This window comes from Hetaerina americana, unplaced genomic scaffold (assembly GCF_022747635.1).
Source record: "Hetaerina americana unplaced genomic scaffold, ioHetAmer1.1.p SCAF_8, whole genome shotgun sequence".
In the NCBI taxonomy this organism is placed as follows: Eukaryota; Metazoa; Arthropoda; class Insecta; order Odonata; family Calopterygidae; genus Hetaerina; species Hetaerina americana.
The window spans coordinates 10277923-10299955 of NW_027287427.1; the positions used below are offsets into that span (position 1 = coordinate 10277923).

A 22033-nucleotide genomic window follows, 5' to 3' on the forward strand; every position below is an offset into this window, starting at 1 on the left:
GCGTAATAATTCTTTTAAAGCGGGTTCAAATCAAACTAAAAACAATCGGTTGTAAAACACACACACAGTAGCATCATTTAATCTATGTGGATTGAAGCAGGTGCGCTAACATGTTGCAGATTGAATCAAACAAATCTCCTTATTTTACTTATTATTTATTTATTTATTTTAAAACATTGTTCACAAACAGCAGTGGCGCCATTTTACAGTGAGAAATATAACAAACATAAAAGAGCACAAAAGACAATAACAGCATAACAATAACAACGATAACCAAGCATGGACCGGGGAAATGATCATGCAAAAGTACGTGCGTAGGTACATTATATGCTATTTTATGTTAAAAAATCCAGATATTACTCAAGAATGTTTTAATGAAAAATATAAAATACCTGACTCACGAAAAGGAATTACCATCAAGGGGCAATATTGCGTACGTGTAACAAAAATATTTTCATACAAATCAAGGTAGAAGAAAATTGGAGGTTACTTTACCTCCAATTTTTAATGAAATACCTAAACATTTAAATATATTACAGTCAGTAAACGCTGTGAAAGGGAAAATAAAAGACTGCATTTTATATAGAATGGATTAGGGCTTTGAACAAAATGTAACACGATGTAAATGTGACAGAGGGAACTTGCCCCCCTACCCTGATGTGAGAATTTCACTCGCCGTATTAGTACTTAGTACTTGGTGAACTCTACCATCACCTACTGAACCGGCCTTAGGGTTGACTACTGTGTTTATGGTTATGGTATATATATATATATATATATATATATATATATATATATATATATATATATATATATATACATTCAATGGATATATATATATATATATATATATATATATATACACACACATTCAAACACGAAATCCCGCCAAACGGCGAATAAATACTCATATATACAGAAACAGATATAAGGAAAAGGGATAGGAACACAAATAAAGGACGAACACAATAAAGGTGGGGAGACGGAATCGAACGGATCACAAGAGTAAAAATATTTCCTTGACCGGGACTCGAACCTCGGATCTTTCCACTTGCCGGGCGGATGCTCTTAACCACTTGAGCTATCGAGGAAACTTAATTTACCCTGAGATCCGTGGGTCTAATATGTCGCCAAGCGCCCCGATTCTTTAGCCAAGAGATGGCGTCAGGGGACTGTTATATACGTCTGTTTCTGTATATATATATATATATATATATATATATATATATATATATATATATATATATATATATATATATATATCCCTCCCCGGACTACAACCTTGACGTGGTGGAAGGGCTTGTGCGTTCCGATGACCCCTAGAGCTGTGCTGGCGGGAGTAATAAAAATTGCTCCTGGTAGGGTCACCCATGCCAGATAGGTCGAAGGTTAGGAGCCAGACGAAAGGTAGTCCACGCAGCGTCTGTTCCTCAGTGAGGCGGCTGCAATGGCGTCTGACCCCAGTGGGGCGGCCAGTTAGTGATGGTGTCACGTTAAAAACACTATTGAGGAAGGCAACGGGAAACCACCTCAATTATCAATCCCAAGAAAAATGTGATGGACAATAGAGATATTTTGAGTCCTGGCAACCACGGGGCTCGGCCCAATCGGCCGTGTGTCGTGCCCGGCAGCGGGGGAGGCAAGGTTCCGCGGTCGTCATCCCACGAAACCCTTGCAAGGGAAAACCAGCAGCAGCAGGACAGAAGACGCAGCAGAAAAAGACCAAATTAGTTAGAATAGGAACGTGGAATGTTAGGACAATGATGAGGACAGGGAAATTGGAGAATGTTAAGCGAGAGATGGAAAGGGGAAATATCGATATTTTAGGTCTATGCGAGGTGAGATGGAAAGATAGCGGGGATTACTGGAGTAATAAGTATAGAATAATATACAGCGGTGGGGACGAGAGCCAACGAGGGGTTGCCATAGTATTAAATGAAGAGGTAGGAAGAAGCGTAGTCAACATAGAGCAGGTAACGGATAGAATACTACTTGTGGAGATAAAAGCAGAACCGACGAACTTAGTTATTATTCAGGTATACATGCCACCGAGCAACCATAAGGAAGAAGAGGTCGATAGGATATACGATCAGTTAGAGGACATGATCGCGTGTGTTCCTGCAGGGAAACATTTGATAGTGATGGGGGATTGGAATGCGACGGTAGGCGAAGGAAGAGATGGTGATGAGGTGGGTGACTACGGTTTAGGCACGAGGAATGACCGCGGGGAGAAAGCAGTTGAGTTCTGCAGAAGACAGGGGTTAGTCATCACCAACACTTGGTTTAGACACCACAAAAGACGCAGGTATACATGGGAAATGCCAGGTGACTCAGGAAGATATCAGCTAGATTATATCCTGGTTAGACACAGGTTTAGGAACAGTGTGATAAATTCCCACAGCTTCCCGGGAGCGGATGCGGACTCAGACCACAATTTAGTTGTTATGAAATGTAGCGTACGTTTCAAAAAGATAAGGCAGGGGCGGCGAGTTAGAAAATGGAATGTAGAAGCATTAAATGGGTTGAAAATGAAGGAATACAAACAGGCCGTAGAGAAAATCATGGAGGATGGCAAAGGGCTTAGTATTATCGAAGAAAAATGGGAAATGATCAAGAAAGGGTTGTCTAAAGCCGCAAAAGACACTGTTGGAACCGTTAACGCTAAAAGGACTAGGAAACCATGGATCACGGATGAGATGATTACAAAGATGGATGAGCGGCGAAAATGGAAGAATATAAATACAGAATTAGGCAAAATGAAGTACAAAGAATTGAACAATAAATTGAGGCGGGCAACAAATAAAGCAAAAGAAGCATGGTGGAAGACGCAGTGCGAGGATATGGAAAGTCTGCAGAGGAAGGGTGAAATCGGTGCGCTGTACAGCAAAGTTAAATCGTTATCGGGAAGTAAGAAAGGAAGAGCTATGCTAACAGTTAGAGATAAGGCGGGTAAGGTAATAGTTGACGCAGGAAAGATCCAAGAGAGATGGAAGGAGTATATAGAAGAACTTTATAGTAAAGAACTCAGACCAACAAAGTTACACATTGAAAAAGAAAATGACGTAGAGGAAGACAGCTTAGGTCCAGGCATACTAGACAATGAGATAGAAAGGGCATTAAGGGAGATGAAACTAAATAAGGCCGTGGTGGTAGATAACATTCCCGTGGAACTTTTAAAATGCTTAGGAAAATGTGGGAGGAAGAGGCTATATGGGCTGATCCGTAGTATTTATGAGGAGGGAATCTGGCCGGAAGACTTTGTGAGATCAGTTTTAGTTCCTATTCCGAAAAAGGTAAAGGCCACGTCATGCGAGGACTATAGGACAATTAGTTTGATATCCCACGCAGCTAAAGTTGTTCTCAGGATCATAAACAAAAGGATAACGAGTAGGGCAAATGATTACTTAGGGGATGATCAGTTTGGGTTTAGGAAGGGGAGAGGTACGCGTGATGCCATTGCAGTAATGAGATTATTAATCGAGAGGAATATAGAACACAACCAGGAGGTATTTGCCTGTTTCGTAGATTTCGAAAAAGCGTTTGATAGAGTGAATTGGGAAAAACTAATGAGTATTCTGCAGAAGATAGGAATAGATTGGAGGGAAAGGAGGCTAATCCGCAACCTGTACATGTCTCAGACTGCTCAGGTGCGAGTGGGGAACGGGGAGTCCCGTTGGGCAGTGTTAGGAAGAGGTGTAAGGCAGGGTTGCCCATTATCACCGTTGCTGTTCAACCTGTATGCAGAGGAAATGATTAAAGAGGCATGGGGAGAACTGGATGTAGGAATGAAGGTGGGCGGTGAATTCATAAAATCAGTCAGGTTTGCTGATGACCAAGCTTTAGTTTGTCAGTCAGCCAAGGGGCTGCAAGCATTGCTGAGTGAATTGGAAATTCAGTGCGACAGGTATGGGATGAGAATCAATATTAATAAAACAAAGGTTATGCGATTTTCTAGAAAGAAAAAGGCCAAGCTTAACATTAAAATAGGAGGGCAAAAACTAGAGCAGGTAGAACAGTTTACGTATCTCGGTAGTGTTTTGGACCAACACGGTCAAAGTAGTAGGGACGTAAGGAGAAGAATTGCGCTAGGCAAAGAGGCTTTCACAAGGAGGAGGGAGTTGATGACGGGGACTTTGAGTAAGGATGTTAAGATAAGACTCGTAAAAACTTTGATATGGAGCGTAGCTATGTACGGTGCGGAAACGTGGTCATTGAAGCAGGAGGATAGACGTAGATTGGAGGCTTTTGAAATGTGGGTGTGGAGAAGAATGGAGAAGGTGAAATGGACAGAGAAGAAAACAAATGAGGAAGTACTTGGTATGGTGGGCGAAGAGAGGGGTTTGTTGGGAGCAATCCTATGGAGGCAGGAAAAGTGGATGAAGGGGGTGTTGACCGGCAGTGGGATGTTGAAGACTGTGATAGAGGGTAGAATGTTGGGCAAACGAGGAAAGGGAAGAAACAGGATAGGGATGTTAGACGGGATGAAGGGAGGAAGAAAGTACTCAGAGATGAAGAGGGACGTGCTATAGAGTAGGATGATGGATATTGTGTTTTGTTAGGAGCAATAAAATATTTGTTTGGTAGTTGTGTCCATCCAAAAACCTACCTTAACCGGTAGATTACCTTTAAAAAAAATATATATATATATATATATATATATATATATATATATATACATATGCGCCTATGTATATTTTTTTAGATATACCTTACAAGCCACCGCCAGGGTGTGTGGCAGGGGGTGAATACACACCAGACTAATTTTGACCCGATCATGACCCTACCGCGGTGGAACTATGTTATTATGATCCCCTATCGTCCGTGGAAAAAATGGCATCTTAAATCTATCTGTTCCACACTTCATCTCTCTAATTTTAAAAGTATGATCTCTGCTACCGTAGTACGATGGGGGTAATAATACATTTTCAACATCACTGCTTAAGAGATCTCCTTCCACTTTATTCTAGAGCTTCAATCTGTAATTCAACCTTCGCTCCGAGAGTGATTCCCAGCCTAGCTGCTCTAATATTTTGGATACACTACTAAGTTTATCATAACAAAGTTTTAAAAATTTAGCTCCACAACGCTGCACGCGATCCAATTCGAAGTTTCCAAACCTTTGAAATAGAAGAATTTTATTATCGTGGCTTAGCAGATAGCAGGAATCAAGGATTAGTTCCTGGATTACCCTCTTGACATTTAAGGCACTACCAATCTCATACTTAAAATGGCTAATACTTAACCTGCATACAAGTTGTGTATAAAAAGTATCGGTAACATTTTTTTCCTGACGTGTGCGTGAAGTGCTGAATTCAGACCTTCGGTTGAGTTTACGTATGATCGCAGTTCGTATTGGCATTGATAAACTGAAGGTGTACACTGTTATCACTGAAAAGTTGGCAATATGAAACATCTGCGCTAAACTCGTTTCAAAGTTCTTGACGAAAGACCAAGATTAGAGTCGAGCTCGTGAAGACCCTTTGCAACGACATTGCGACGATTCCCCAACCCCTTTAGAGTCCCGACTTGGCACCAGTAGACTATTTCCTATTCCGAAAAGTGAAATCCTCCCTCAAAGGAAACCTCCATGGGACCCTAAGTGCTGTCAAAGAGGCTTGTATGCATACCCTTAAGGACCTTCCAAAATCCTCCACCGACCTGGGAGTCTTCAAGTCGTGGAAAAGCCGCTGGCAAAAGAGTATTGATGCTCAAGGGATGTACTTTGAAGAACTTTGAAGCCATGTTAGCAATACCTGAAATAAATCTATTTTTCCGAAACTTTTCCCGATTTTTTTATACACACCATGTATCAAAGATAACGATTCGTATACATTTTTCAACTTGCGGCGTTGATGCTTGCTTCGTGGGTCTTCACCGAGTTTAGTCGAGCCTACCACATGAAATTTCGCACCCTTCCCCATTCCTCTCAATTGATAAACTTTCCCCTGAGACTAGTTTTAAAATTCCCCTAATGAGCGACGTTATTTTACGAGTTTAAGCGACGGAGTACTGCTTTCCAATTCATGAAATGTGAAAAGTTCGCATTGGGAACAGAATAATAAAAGGCCATTGTGCGTAATGACAAAGCGATGAATAGCCTCGAGTCGTAGATGCGAGTCGGGAGGTTGGTTACCTTTCACTTTCCACCTCTGCAGCCGTCCGCTTATGGGATCCGAGGGACCCTTGTATATACGCTTACTCTCACCGTGATCGGGACGGAACGTGAGAATGCCTCCACCCACGTTTCGGTCGTTTATCACGAATAGATTCATTTGATTCACTCTACTCTGTCCTTCCACACCCAGGAGATGTGGTTCATTGTCGTCACAGAAGATTCTTGATCTCCTGTGCATTTTTTCGTCTGGTCGCTGATTGATTTATTTTGTTATCTCATCCCTGGTTGAAGCTCTCCGGAGATAAGCGGCGAGTGGCTGTCGATAATATCTGTGAGATAAACATTTTTGATCAATCCGGCTCTTTCTAAAGCCCGCGGTCCAAAACGATGCGAAAAAGTAAATCCGAACAATGAAAAAATACGGAAATCATTAGGGGTGAAATCTATGTATTTTCCCAAATTAAACAACAAAACGAGAGATAGAGTTGAAAACATCTTTTGGTGGCATAGTTATTAATACAGGGGACTTCCATTACCATTACGGTTATTATCATTAAGATTAATTCCTTATCATTGATTAATAAGTATTATTCTTTTAGTGTTGGTTAGTTTTTGGTAATTAATAATAAAATGCATCCAATTAGTAGTTTAATATGTCAAAATTCCTATTTTGAACAGGCATTCCATTGAATCTTTGCACCGCAGGAGACATTCAAGTATACTTAGATTGTGAATATTATTTTGCAACAGTATTATCCCTAACTTTGGATTCTAATTTTACATATCGGAAGAGAAGACTGACTATAATTACTGAGTGCATGACCGTGGTATTTATATTTATTACCTTGCTTAAGAAAACTGTTGTTTCCTTTCCATTTACTTAGAAGTATTTAATTAATACATGTGTATATACTTATGATAGTAGAATAAGTGTGCTAATAATTAAACGCACCGATTATTACAATTAGAGAGTAGCATTTATTACACAAGATCTATTTAGATTTATAGATAATTTTTATATTTATGTCAGTACATACATATGCCCTTAACGGTAACTTAAATTGATAAAATTCCCTCACATACTCCATATATTTAACCCCATTAACTCCTTCTCTTGTTGCAAATGATGTTGATAAAACTCACGAAAATTAGAAAAATTTCCATTATTTTATGTCTTTAAAAATATTATTTCGATTTCAGACAACTAAAGTGGCCAAGGAGTTTCATTATGTTCCAATAAATGAAGTTTTTAAATATTTTATAGATCATCTATTACGGTTTAAACGTAGGTGCTCCACCGGATGGTTGAAGTGCATTTTGTAAACGCCTAGGTCGCCTGTATATATTGAAAGGATCGTTTTCGAGAAAGGAACGCTTGCGGATTGACATGAGGGCGTGTGACGCATGAGTGGAGCATGATTACCTTTCCGTTGCCAGCGGTGACCGACTCGGTGTCATCCCAGTAGATGTGTTTATGACGTCATTGGCTTCCATCGACTGAAAGTTTCACACTTCATCAAATCCATCCAAGTGAAAAATTGTCAAAATAACGATATATATTTTATATAGAGCGGTTAGAAAATAATTTTTTCAATCACAAATGCCCCCATTAAAAATGTAACTCAGCTATGCAAACTAAATGAATTAAGTGAGGTTTTTTTAAAAAAATGTAGATGCTGGTTTTTTGCTTCTTTTTTCAATTATAGATGGCATTAGAAATCGTCGTAAATGCCGCGAAATGTATGATAACTTCCTGATGACGAGAAAATCATGTTAATCGCGTGAGGCCGGATGCGTGCAATAAAGCAACCGATGTATCTATCACGGCAGCGAATAAAAAAATTTCCCCGTTCTTTCCTGTCACGATCAAGTATTTTATGAAAGTTTATTATAAACGAAAATGTAATTGCAAAATGTAAAAACTATCGGAGGGCGGCTCACAGCATTAGGGGAGGGCGGAGGAAGATTATGCCATACTATTGCAGGTAGAAAGCGTAGGTTTACAAAAATTGCAACGGCAAACGTATGTAGCGGATAATACCTAACAAAGACGAAAGAAACCAATAAAATAATTAATTACTTAGCTTTAAATTAGCTCACTGGATCTAGTTGTATGTTACTGATGGAATTGTTTTAAATGTGAAATATTTTATCAAAATTAGTGTTGCAGGCGTGACTTGATAGTACAGTTGTCGGATTGGTTGCTTATGAGTGTGGTGGCATTATGGATGAGAAGGACCAAAAGTATTTTGGAATGACACTTTCATCACTTTTAACGACGAAATTGATTTTGTTATGTTAAATCTTAAGCTCGAAAAAATGAATCGAATGACATCGGCGGAGGTGGAAGTAGAGAGGGGTGTTTGCCCCTATGCTGCTGCTATTCGCCACGGCATGCTCTCCAACGCTTTTAACGAGCAGCGAAGCCACGGTTAAATCAGGGTTTGAAAGAAGCCTGGGATTCGAACCCAGATCCCTTAATATTCGGTCGATTCGGGTTCTCGGATTAGGGATGATCTGGGTTCGAATCCCAGTCAAGGCGTATGATTTTTACTCTCAGAAATTGTTGCATTGAAATGCACATTAGCGGTTGACTCCGTTACAAGTTATTGTTGCGGTATCTCCCGCAGTTTCTTTGGACATTTCTCAGCATAAGTGTACAATATTTGGACATTACTATTTGAAAAACTGTTTTCATCATTGTCACATTATATCTGTAGTCTTTATTCTTCAAGCAGAAAAATTGACCACAGTTGCACAGGCTCTTTCCATTGGTCTCTGATAAGATCTCTATTATTCCGGTGTGAAATAAGGCGTGTTTGCTGGAAGTGGAAACCTTTGTGGTGGATTTCTGATGATCCGTGGCGAAATATTTCCCGAAGTAAAATCCTTCCCCGACCAAAATCCACTGAATTTATAGCCTGAATGGCGCCTACCTTGTTCAGGAACGTTAAATCGCTATTATTGACAGAACTCAAAACCACAGAATTGTATACCGTCAAATTATCTTTCCCAATTAAAGTAAGGAAGAGGAAATAAAATAAGCGTGACAAGTATGGTAAAAATTTATGCATTTGATAGAAATAAGAGAATGCCATGTAGGAAAATAACCTTGATTTCCTTTAGATGACGGCAGAGGATGTAGAGGCAATTCAGGGAGATTAAAGGCTGACTTCAAGTTTATTAAGTGGCTTATTTTCTGCACTATTATTTATTTCAATCTTTAGTCTCATGTACAGGTTGCGGTTTATGTAACCTAGAGGAACGAAGGTTTTTGTCGATGCAAACACTGGTTTCTGAATATTTCACACGTCTGCAGTGACGCTAAGAACACTCCAGCTCAATCCTTCGTGTTTCTTCTCCGACCAAGACCCGCTTTTCGACTGCGACGTTCAGGAGAAGGCATGGGAGACTTGCGGGGCTTCTAAAGAAAGGTTCCGCAAGAGCACAACGACCCTAGTCACGCCTTCTCGTCGTCTTTAAATTAAAGTGACATCTCCTGGGTGGAACTAATATAGTGCATAATGATAAATTTTTGGAAAATGAGCGATTTCCTCCCGAACGCCCACTGCATCGGGAACACCGAAATGGAATGTGTAGACTCAATTAAATACTTAGGCGTTGCCCTCACTCACGACCTCTCCTGGGTGAAACACATTCGGGTTATATGTAGACATGCTAGCAAAAAATTAGGATTAATTAGAAGATTTACTAGGTAAATGTAATGCAAATGCCACAGAGAAATGTTATCTGTCGTTGATTAGGCCTCATAATATGCTGCTTATATATGGGATCCTCACGAATTGGGATTGATTGCCGAATTGAATTCTATGCAGCATAGACGATCTAGATTTGTAAAACATTTGTATGATAAACTTTGTGCCGTATCCAAAATATTGGAGCAGCTAGTCTGGGAATTGCCCGCAGAGCGAAGGTTAAATTACAAATTGAAGCTCTTTCTTCAATTGGAAGGAGATCTCTTAAGCAGTGATGTTGTAAATGTATTATTACTCCCATGGTACTACGGTAGGCGAGATTATGCCAATAAAATTAGAGAGATTTAGTGTAGAACAGATAAATTTATGATACCATTTTTTCCACGAACGATAAGAGATCAGAATAGCATTGTTCGAACGCGGTAGGGGTAAAAATATTCGGATCAAAATTAATCTGGAGTGTATTTACCCCCTACTATACATCCTAGCGGTGGCTCGCACGGTATTAAAATGTTTGAAATATCTAAAAAATTATATCTATCTAAAAAGAATGGCCCCACTTCACCTGTGTTACCATGCGCGGGCTGGCCTGTTACTGGGAACAAATACAACGCACTTGCTCTGGGCGGAATAAAATCGCCCTTATGATATAATCCTGGTTTCTTTCTCTCCTTACTTTCTATCATTCCACAACGGTGAGACAAGCTCACAAGTTTCTCGTGAAGCAAGCACATAATGAGAAAAGATGAGAATATTTGAGAAGGAAGAGGTTTGCGATCGCAAAAGGGAGAAATGGAAGAGAAAAGAGAGTGAAGGTGAGGAAGTATTAGAGGGATTTTTTCATTTAAAAGGTGGATGTACCTCTAGCTTCACTCTCCAAAGATGGGGGAAATCGAGAAATCCTGACGGGGAAAAAATGAAAAACTTCACCAGGCTTCTCTGTTTCCTGAAGGCTTAAGGGTGCATGATTGTAATAATTAGTATCCACTGAGAAATATGGAAATCCTGAAGTTTTGCGCTGCGAGGTTAACTCTTGTTTCATGAATTTTGAAAAGCGGTCGCAGTTGTTTTTTTGTCGGAACATCACATCTCATTAATTTTCCCCGGATAAATTGAAATGGAAAAGGGATAGTTGAGTGTATTTCCCATGGTAAAAATCAGTCGCCATTTATTCTTTGAAAAAGAACACGGAAATTTTCGATATTAATTCGCGGATGCATCAAAGTAACCTCAAAAACTCCCAGGTAATATGCGATGCTTTGAAGCATTATTCCTGCTGCATTAGTTTATAAGAATTAGACTTAATCAAGTTAGAAACGAGGGATTGGTCCCTCTTAACTCCTGATGAGACCATTTCTATTCATAATTTTACGAATGCAGTTTTAAATTCATCGGCACTGGCTTTAATTACAGTAATACAATTTTTTACCCGTTCCATGTTTCAGTATGTTGACACTATTCGGCCATAAATATCTCTGCTTAAAAATAAGCCTCGTTGTTCTATAAAATTAAACATAGTATTCTGACGAGTACATGGCACTAATTTATTTTGTAGCATTAAAGCCATACAATACCTCTCTTAACGTTTAAATGGGTCACCTACTTGTTTTCCTTAGTTACACATTTGATTCAAAGCGAATGTTTTTGGGTAGAATAAATCAAATTAGGAAACTGGAATTTCTCAAGTAGATCACTGAATGAAGATGTTAAATCAATTTCCTTAAAAAACTCAGGTATTAATTATTCTATCACTATCATTAAGTTTAGAAGTTGACGGTGGAATATTTTTCTTCAATTTTCAATTAAGTTCTCTTCTTTGAGATTTTATTTGAGAAAATGTACTATTTTCTCTTCGAACACAATTTTTACTGACAATTGATGGAAATCTTCAATTTAATTCTTATTTTGAAACAAATATACACTATGAAGCAACGTGGAATTGTGTCCATCTTTTAAATATACCTATGCTCGGAGTTCTTCTTGTGTAAGCAAGGCTATGTAAATCGGAAGCAGGAACGAAAATATATGGGAATCGAGATGGTGCGGTGGCTATCGTACTGGCTTCCCACCCAGAGGGCCCGGATTCAAATCCTAGAGGTGGCAGATATTTTTTCAGTGTTATCTCGATCCCCTCTTGAGGTGCTTTGTGGAGAGCACTTTGAGTGAGTACGCCGTCCGTCGGATGGGACGTTAACCTGTGGACCCCTTGGCGCCTTTCGTAAAGAGTAGGCTAATGCCGGGTTTATCTCCACTCTTCACCCTTTCCTGTCCCTCCCTATGGCGAAAGTGACTTTAGCTGCCGTTCGCCTCCCCTAAAAACTACTACGAAAATACATTTGTTTGAGTTTGATGGGGCACATTTAAATACCCTCGCAAAATTGTGCTTGTGACTACCGATGGAATCCTGAGACACCTGTCCCAGTTCCCAATGTATTTTGGCTATTTAACGGCCAAAGGACACACGAACTGTTATGGGTAGCATTTTATTCAACTATTAAATAGATAGACAACATTGAATATATATATATATATATATATATATATATATATAAAAGAAACTCGTAAATCATGTTATTTACACCATTTATAGCTCGAGAAATTTGTGTTTTGAAGTTCATTTTCCCTCAAAGTAGGATGAAGTCAATAGTCAACAGAAAATCTTGTGTAGCCCAGGTATATGAGTTATGGTATTTGGCATATTTGTTTTTTTTTTAAATTAATCTGTGTGCCTAAATAATAATTATATTATAAATAATTATATGCTGTTCTACTTAGTGCCTCGTCTTCCTCGTCGTTCATTAATCCTATGAATGATGTAATATAGATCTCCAATCAATTCTCTTTAAGATTAATCTTTACGTGTCTTTCTTTTCTTCTCCATGACATTGGTCTTCGAAAGCTCTCTGATTCTTCTTCTGAAGTTTTCCTTTGGGATTTCTCCCGCACACTTTTCCACTGACGGCTGTCTTTATCAGACTGCCGCGCCTCAAAATATTTGAAATAAGTTGAGGAGGAAAAAAAAGGTAAAAGATAAGAGTAATGGTTGATTTGCAAAGTAGAAGTCCTTTCCTTTTTTCTCTATTGTGGAGAAATTCCGCGCGCTGTGGAGCCCTGACTCTTTTGAATAAGGTTATTCTTCCTTCTCTTAAGATATTTCCTCAGGCTTATTCCCCCCACCCCCGAAACTCGTTTCAAAATGTGTTTGTCATAACAAAATGTCAAACTCACGTTTGAAATTGCATTTACCTCTCCGAACTTTTTGTAACGCAGTTTGCCATGTTTTTGTACAGATAAAGTTGATGAGTGATATTGAGAGGGAATAAACCCGAAAAATCTCGATAAATTTGATTAAGATACTATTGGAGCGCGTGAAAGTCATTCGGCCAGCCAAACCTCGCAAGCCATGCGTCTATTGTGATCTAGACACAAGGAGCGAAACCAACAATCGAATGCCTTCGCACAATGTGGCGCACAGTGGAATAGACCACGTGATTCCCTATGACGATTCCATGCGCGCACATAATTTGTTTTCCGTTCGGAAGGCTAACCATGTGTAAAGCGCTAATCCTCAGCAGACGGGTCAATCCTCCTGCTGTCAACTCCAAGTCAGTTTCTTGTTTATCTGCCGCTGTCACGGACAATGTAATCCGATTCAAATCTCTTGAGTTAGAAGCGAATGTTATTATTTTGAAATATTGAAGGAGAAATAGATAGTGCGTTTGATGATATTTCAACCAGATATCACGGTTTTTGTTGGCTCCATCAGCCTATTTATTTATTTATGTACTCTGCAAGCCACGGCTAGTGTGTGTGGAAGGGAATGAATACACGTCATATTAATTTTGACCCAAATATGACTTCACCGCAGTCGGACAATGCTATTATGATCTCTTATTCTTCATGGAAAAAATGGCATCGTAAATCTACCTGTTTCACACTTGGTCTCTGTAATTTTATTGACATGATCTCCCCTACTGTAGCACGATAATTTTCATGCATTTTCAACATCACCACTAAAGAGACGTCCTTCCAATTTATGCAAGAGCTTCATCAGCATGTGAATTCCATAACTTCCGTGCCATTTAGTAAATCCTAGGAAATGTCGGCACTTATTTCATTGCATCATGAATAGAGAAACTACTTGGGAAGTTTCTTTGTCCAATTATTAAGTTTGGATTTTTATAAGTAGTTATTTTAAAGTTAAAGGTAGCTTTTAAATGGACACATGTTACGCAGAAATGCATTCTTTGCCTCTCCTAAATAAACAAAACTCACCCACAGCCAAAACTACAAAAAAACCCTGCTTCAATTCCGTATGCATCCTTTATTCCGTCTAGCACGCCTTTTCTATTGTATCCTTTCTTGCCTGCCCAACTCTCTCATCGGTATCACTGATTTTAACATCCCACTGCCAAACAAAAGTTACTGCATCCATCTTTCCTGCCTCCTCATCTATTCCCCTGACAATTCCCTCTCTAACTCTTTGCAACGCTTAGTAATTCCTCGCAAGTATTTATTTCTGTCCATTTCACCTCTCTCCACACTCACATTTGAAAATCCTACAATCTACAGGTCCTGTACCTGTTTGTCTGTCATCTTACTTCTGCGACTTTTTTTATCGCAGTACAAAACCACGCTCAATGTAAAAATATTTCACTGATCATTTATTAGCATCCTTATTACGGGATAATGTGGTAACTAAAATAATTTTCTGAAATGGCTAATTGCATTTAAAAAAATTGATGATTGTAATTGACTGCAATGTTTTTCGATCAAATAATTTAGGCTGACGGGAGAGGTGATGGAACCGATGCTCGCTGCATAAGATCGAATAGACTTTATTCTTCATTCTATGATAAATTCTTGAGAAAATAAATAATCAAAACCTTCTTTATCATTAAAAATTATAAAATTTATAATAAATCGGAACTTAAGTTAATTCTATTACACAATCTTGCTTCATAAATTATAATTTTCTTTCTTATAATTTATTATATATATAATATATTTCTTGCTTATAATTTTCTACCTAGCTTGCATTGCAGTTTCAATGAGGACTGGGTCTCTCTTTGAATCGAGGATGATATGTTATAGGTAATTTCTTGTACGCAACTCGTCCCTCCTTTGTTCACCTTTTCTTTGGTTATAAAGTCTCTCCTGGCGGTGCGTAATTTAATAACAGCGCATGCGTCAATTAAAGTTTTTATGTACGTGCATCAACTCACTTTAGTTCTTACCCACCAATCTCAGATATCCAATCTTTTTGTCTCTCTCTTTTTACGTCTGATCACACTTTCCCATCTCCTTCTTCCCCTTCGCGGCAATATTTTTGGTAATGTCTCCCGTCTGGTGTCGCTAGTATTCGTCGGCCAATCTCCGTCCAGGCTCTTCATAAATCATCACTTTCCCTCACACATTACACTTCACTATATTTCTCGCCTTTTACGGCGGCACGCATGTTGCTGCCATAAATTTCTCACGCACATCAGTCAAAATGTTACCTGGAGATCTTACGAAAAGAGGAATAGTGTGCTTATATGCGATGTTGTGCTCGTTTTAACCCAGCGATCCGGCGTCTAGATTGAGAGAAAAGAATATTCGCATTGGGGCCGGAAAAAATGTCCTTGGGTGTAGTAGGGCAAACTATCGTCTCGTCCTCCAGATGAACCTTACATAGATTCGTGGACCTGGTATTGTGCGTGAAGAATAAATTTTTATATTTTCCGAGTAGCTGCGTATTGAATTAGAGCAATGTTCTTTTATCTCAATCACATATACCTTTCATATCAGCAGTGTGAAGCATGGATCGGTGGTATATTCAACAGAGACCATTTAAAAGAAGATGATAAATTAAGATCTGAACTGACCAGAAGGACTTAAAAGCTGATATTTTACTCAATTTACTTATTTTATTTGAAGAGGGATTAAAATATTGTTTAAGCTGGCACAACTCCATCAGTTTTGCCGGGTTAACATCTTGTTTTGTCGTGAAAAAGTTTGGAAAAGAGTCGAATGTCGTTCGCTGTTTTCTCATTATGTTTTAATACTGTGATAATTCCCAAAAAGATTCCTGTGAGGTGAATATTTATAAATAGGAAATAATAATACATCATACACATTATAATGAAAAATAAAGGAGGGATGCGAAGTATATATATATATATATATATATATATATATATATATATATATATATATATATGTATATATAGTAACATGGAAGTTTCTAATGAAAAAACTCGGACAGCAACAAACAAATAGGTACACATAAAAAGAACACTCACAAATTATTTCTTGATAATTTCGAAGGAAGTTAGTTCCGTCTTAGCTTCCTTTGAAATTATCAAGAAATAACGTGTGAGCGTTTTTTTATGTGTGCCTATATTGTTTGTTGCTACGGAGTTATACATGAATGAATAGAATATATATATTTTTATATATTCATTCATGTATAACTCCGTAGCAACAAACAATATATATATATATATAAATATATAAATAAATAAATAAATAAATAAATAAATAAATATATATATATATATATATATATATATATATATATATATATATATATAATTTTTTGGTCCAGTATTCGACCCCTCGACCTTTCGAAAGTTGAGTCATAAAACATAGCGCTAAAATTCTCGTGTTGATTGAAATTTGAAATATCCAATCTTAGGCACAGCACAGAGAGCGAGTTATGGGTGACCGAAATTCATTGCTTCGTTATTTCGGTCACGAGACCAGAAATTTCTCTGAATTCCCTATTCCGTGAGCTGGCACGGTATAGTGAATAAAATGTGATTTCGATATTATAGAGTAAGCTGGACCGGTCAAGGGAGGAAGGAGACCAAAATGCTTCCCAAACGAGTACGTGGAAGAAGAGGGATCAGTTTTATCACACCTAAAAGGCATGACAACCGATTTTGAGACTTACCCCGAAAATTTATACGAGGTGTTTGCGATTTATAATTTATTACAAAAGAATATTCGTGCCAGTTGATTATCGTAGATCACTGGCGTCAAGGCTATAAACAACTATTTTCTATATTATGGTTTACGATATTAAACAGATTAAACATTTATTTTATCCGTAGAAATTTACCCAAAGTGGAATACGGAAAATTAATACATTATTATGCATTTATTTCGTCAACTATGCTTTAACTACATTCATTATTGGATAAAGATTTTTAACAAATACAAGTTCTCATCAAAGTTTTCTTCTTACATTTATCAACCTGTCTATTTTCAGTTCCGACAAAGGAAGTTTGTGAACTTGTAAGCCTTCCCCTTTGATCTGTCTGCTCTTATTGCCACGCAATGTACAAAGCACAATATTAGTTTTGATAGGTGAAGTTATGGCTTACCTTGAACTTAGCCGTAAGACGCATGACTGTAACACATTTATAGTTCCTCTCTGTATGTCACCTGCCACCAGCTTCTGTCATTAAGAAAACTACAGTACAACACGGCTTTTAGTTAACGCTGTTCAGAGTCATAATTACTCTTATACGGATTCATAATTGATAATGTTGCGTCTTTAATAGTAATTCATAATGTTGAATCTTCTGATCATGGAGATTATCAGTATGAAAGTGACCAAATATTCCTGTTCACTGCAGCCATTGATGTAGAAAAGGCTTTTAGTAAATAAGCTCAACTAGGTAACTATGTTCAAAACCTGGAAACCTCAGGATGCGATGTAGTAATTATCAGTTACATTTTTATGAAACAGGAAGAATATGGGGAGGCAGAGGATTGGAGTGAAAAATTCTAAAGGAGTGAGGATAGATTATGGTTTGACGGTAGAGATGACAAAACGGTCTCTCAAATTCACAAAAAAATTCGTTAAAAATTGAAAGTATATTGTTTTAGCCAAGAAGTCATTAAAATTTGTCGCAAAAACCTAAAAAAGCCGTGTTTATCCATTGCTTTTATTCATTGAACTACATAAGTATATTTCACCTCCTTCTCGATCACTTTATTTTAAATTTATTCAACAGTTTCCTCTTTGTTCCCGCCTACCTTACACCTCACTCTTTTCTTCCCCTCCCCTTCCTCAAACAGGTACAAATATGATGTATCACATGTTGAATCTTGTCTTGTACCTGAAGATGGTTCGATGAACTGAAACGCGTTGTACGTTACAAACAAATCTGTGGAAAGGTGCAAATTTTGTTTTTTTCATTATTTTAAATTGATTTCGTAAGCCGAAGAATGACCTTTTTTGCTAGTGACTGGTCAAGAGAGTACATTTAAAAGCCGATGTGTTGGTCAACTATGATATATGAAGGGTATTTTCATTGCTGAGTTAAATTTGAGGATGTTCCGTGATACTAGCAATGGGATTGTTGAGCATGAAACTAAATACACTGACGTCTATATTCACCAGGAGGCTCCGCAAATATCAAGCTTCATTCTATCTTCATGGGATTATTCATGAATCCGTTGACACACACGTTGCGGTGAATCAGATGGGAAATCTCGATATTTTCCGCCGTGAAATTTGCTCGGCGGTCGGTAAGCACAGTCTTATGCAAATAAAATGACCACTTCACATCTTAGGACAGGAGCTGTGCATACTTTTGCATGAGAATTTCATTCAGAGAGAGCTTTTACATCTTTAAGAACTTCGTTTGTAGGTACCTGAGCACCTTTCCCAACATTGTCTGTACGAGAGGCTAAACCTATTCATTTATTTTTCCTTCAAAATTGGCTTGAATGGCGAACGACTGGTGTGTGTATCAGAACAAATGACTTTAATCAATGACTTAATGAGTCAATGACTTTACGCTCGTTTTAAATGGAATGGAAACTGAAATCTGAAAACGGATTTTTCTGTGGGGCCACTTAATATTTTTACAGAACCTGTAGAGGTATTATAGTATTCCGTAGCCATAAACGGCAAAAGGTAATTTCAAAATAACTATGAAAAATATATTTTAAATATCGGAAAAACTGAATTATTTCTTGAGTTTTTGTTTATAACGCAAAAAAGTCTACCACTAGTCTTAGTTCTTCAGAAATTTCTAATTAGGTCAAAAACTGTATAAAAAGTCTTTTTGTCATCTGCGGCTTTCAACTGATCGAATTAAAGGATATTCTTAAAGATAGATTCTTAAAGTTTTCGGTAAAAGTAAACACTCATAAGACTATTGTTGCATTTTCTGCTCATGAAATTACTGTTCAACATCTACATTGAAGAATGTAGAGGAAGGAACACCAATGGAGCTAAAATTGAAGGAGGTCTATCTAGCGCAGTACGATTAGTGGACAATAAAGCCTTTGTGACAGAAAATGGTGAGTTGGAAATTTCTCTAACACACTTAAAAATATAATTTTAAGAAAACGTGAAATGAAGCAATTAGCAACCAAGTCATGAATTGGAATGTATAGCAGACGGACAAAGGAAAATTGATATCAGATCAAAAGAAGATAGCTGATTGACAATGAAGACTTGTAAGTTTAATTTATATGTAATGGAAAGAGTAAGATGGACATCAGAGCAATAATAACTATTGAAAAGGAAATATTTCATTTAAAAGTCAATTTTTAGCTTGTAAAATATCATAGAAGATGGTTATAATCGTTTTATAGCCACATATGTATATGGAACATGAAACGTATTTACAAAAAGGTAACCTACAGGAAAGGATAAAAAAATAAAGTTAATGCCGGTTTTTGAAATGTGACGAGGTTTCGCAAAGAAAAAATACCATGCACAAATAAAGTAAGCATTTAAGAGGTTCCAGAGAGAGAGCAAGGAAAAATAAAGAAAAAATAGAGAAAAATAACCCTTAAATAATAATAGTAAAAGGAACCTAATAGCAGCTAATAAGAAAATACTAAAGGGACGCTTGTGACCATGTCTTGCTAGAACATTGAGTGACCTGCTTAGTTGGGAGAACCAGTTGGAGTTGAGACGCGGAACTTTTCATGTGCCTTTCCCCTTTGCTAGAAATGCATTTACTTTGTCCGACATTAATCTACGTGTATTAAAGGGAGCCTCACACAACCGAATAAATACTCGTTAAAGACTAAAATTGGCTGATTAATCTAAAGTATAGTTTTGATGTGTCTTTAAAATCATTCAAATCGTGCAAAGAATATAAGCAGTCAGATTTAGACTTGAGCAATTGAAATAATCATAATTATTTAATTAAAGTTAACAGATAAACCATATTTAGGTTTTTTAAAACAAATGGAAAGGTTTAATCATAAATAAAAACACCAGGGAGAAGGTCCAACGGTTTGGATTCGGTTGACTGCTCTATATTTGTATATTACTCTAAATTATCGATTTTTATATGATTGATCGCTCCCTCTCAATATCACTGAATGGATTATGATTAGATTATTCCGGAGCCATTTTATTGAAAACGATACTTTTTTTAGCGGGATGAAGGAAGATATCCTTTATCGAAGAAATAGCAGCAAATGTTTTGGCTCGGAAAGTGTTTGCAAGAGTACAAGTAACTCTGATTTGATCTTAGGGGAATCTCGGACAATTTTTTCTCTCTAAAAAGCCGCGTTGACCAGAATATTTTGTTTTTTTTTAATGAATAATTAAGAGATTTCAGTTCAGTCATAAGTAGGAGTTTCTTACTTATAAAATTTGTGCCACAAGTGTTTTCCTAAACTTTCGTTTTTTCCTATTATAAGATAAGTGGAATATGTGGTGTGTTACCAATAATTTGGAAAGGATAGGGATTGTTTCATGATGGACGGTCTTAGTGAGATTCATAGTTTTAGAGTGAAAAACCCTACACAACCCATTAAAAAGTTTTCCTTTTACAGAATATTTTATTCTCCGATTTTGTTTATTTAATGAATGTGGGACCTAATTTGACTCAAAACTGTTTCACTGTCGTTAGACGAAACTCACTACATGAATTGACACTTTACATAAAATAAACAGCCTACATATGTTTGTCATAAAAGAGAGGAAACTTCGATCTAAAATCTTTCAATAATGGAATATTGTCAGTAAAGGATTTTCAGTGATGTTTGTCATAAAAGAGAGGAAACTTCGATCTAAAATCTTTCAATAATGGAATATTGTCAGTAAAGGATTTTCAGTGATGAAAATTATGTCCAGCTCAAGTTTAAACTCGAGATTTGAAAATTCCAAAGACGCATCCCTTGTTCCCTTCAACGCCTGGGGACACTCCTAACTTGTTTTAGAAAATCGAATAGGCCATCGCATTTACATTAATGACACAAACCTTAAACTACACTTGAAAACTATCTTTTAAATGTAATGTACACCTTCATAGGCAGTCTTGTCCATGCATTATAAGTAATGCTACATATTCTATAAATGTTAAATAATATTTCCTCATTACTCTTTCATTATATTTTCCTGCAAACCGGATCATTAGACCATATTCATTTTAAGTATCTTTCCTTGCGTTGCAATGCCTCCAGAAGTGGTCGGAGGAAATAGTAACTTTCAAAGTTATTCAAAGCCTTATTCCTTAGCTCATCCTTGTTAATTTAGAAACTCTTTGTAGCAGTCTGAAAATTATTTCTTCTTTTTCTGCATGTTACAGGGTCTGGGTAAGTTACCTGTTCCGACTTCGCATGGCTACCATTATTTCTCGTCTTGGACAGAATATCTATTCCTTTAGGGTTGTTACGATTGATTCCAAGGCATATTTGGTGCCATACTTTCTTTCGATGAGATCTTTGAATTTTACCGTGCATTATTTTATTATTTACCCTTTACCATGCATTTTTATTACAGATTTATATATTTATTTTCGAGAATACGCTTTTAACGACATGAGCAAGAAAAAATATTGAAGTTTAGGTATTCTGACTTTAAATTAGGTGTTCACAGCCAGTAACGACTATTTATTTGTAATTATCGTGAGGACTTCCCGTTGTTTGCTGGACTTTACTTCTCTCTGTAAATGTTGCAGTACTGGAAGGAGGGATGGAAAGGGTTTGAGGTGGAAAGGAAAATATACAGCGTCAACTCATTAAATTTGCGGGTGATAAAGTAATAGCTAGGCAGCTAGTCAAAGGTTTTCTAGTTTCGCATTTTAGAATCTGTATGATTGGTATGGAATGGTAATGATCATAAGAAAATTTCTCAAGAAAAAGGAAGTCTAAGATAAACATTTAATATGGAGGAAATAGACTAAAACAGTTAGAACAATATTAATATAGGAAGTACTATTAGGGAAGGATGGAT

The 22033-nt window shown here is 37.3% G+C and overlaps 1 protein-coding gene across 1 annotated transcript in view; it reads right to left on the reverse strand.

Annotated features, from left to right (window-relative positions):
- The window catches only part of LOC139697769 (uncharacterized), a 387739-nt gene that overhangs the window by 227494 nt on the left and 138212 nt on the right, over positions 1-22033 (reverse strand). The window lies entirely within an intron of this gene.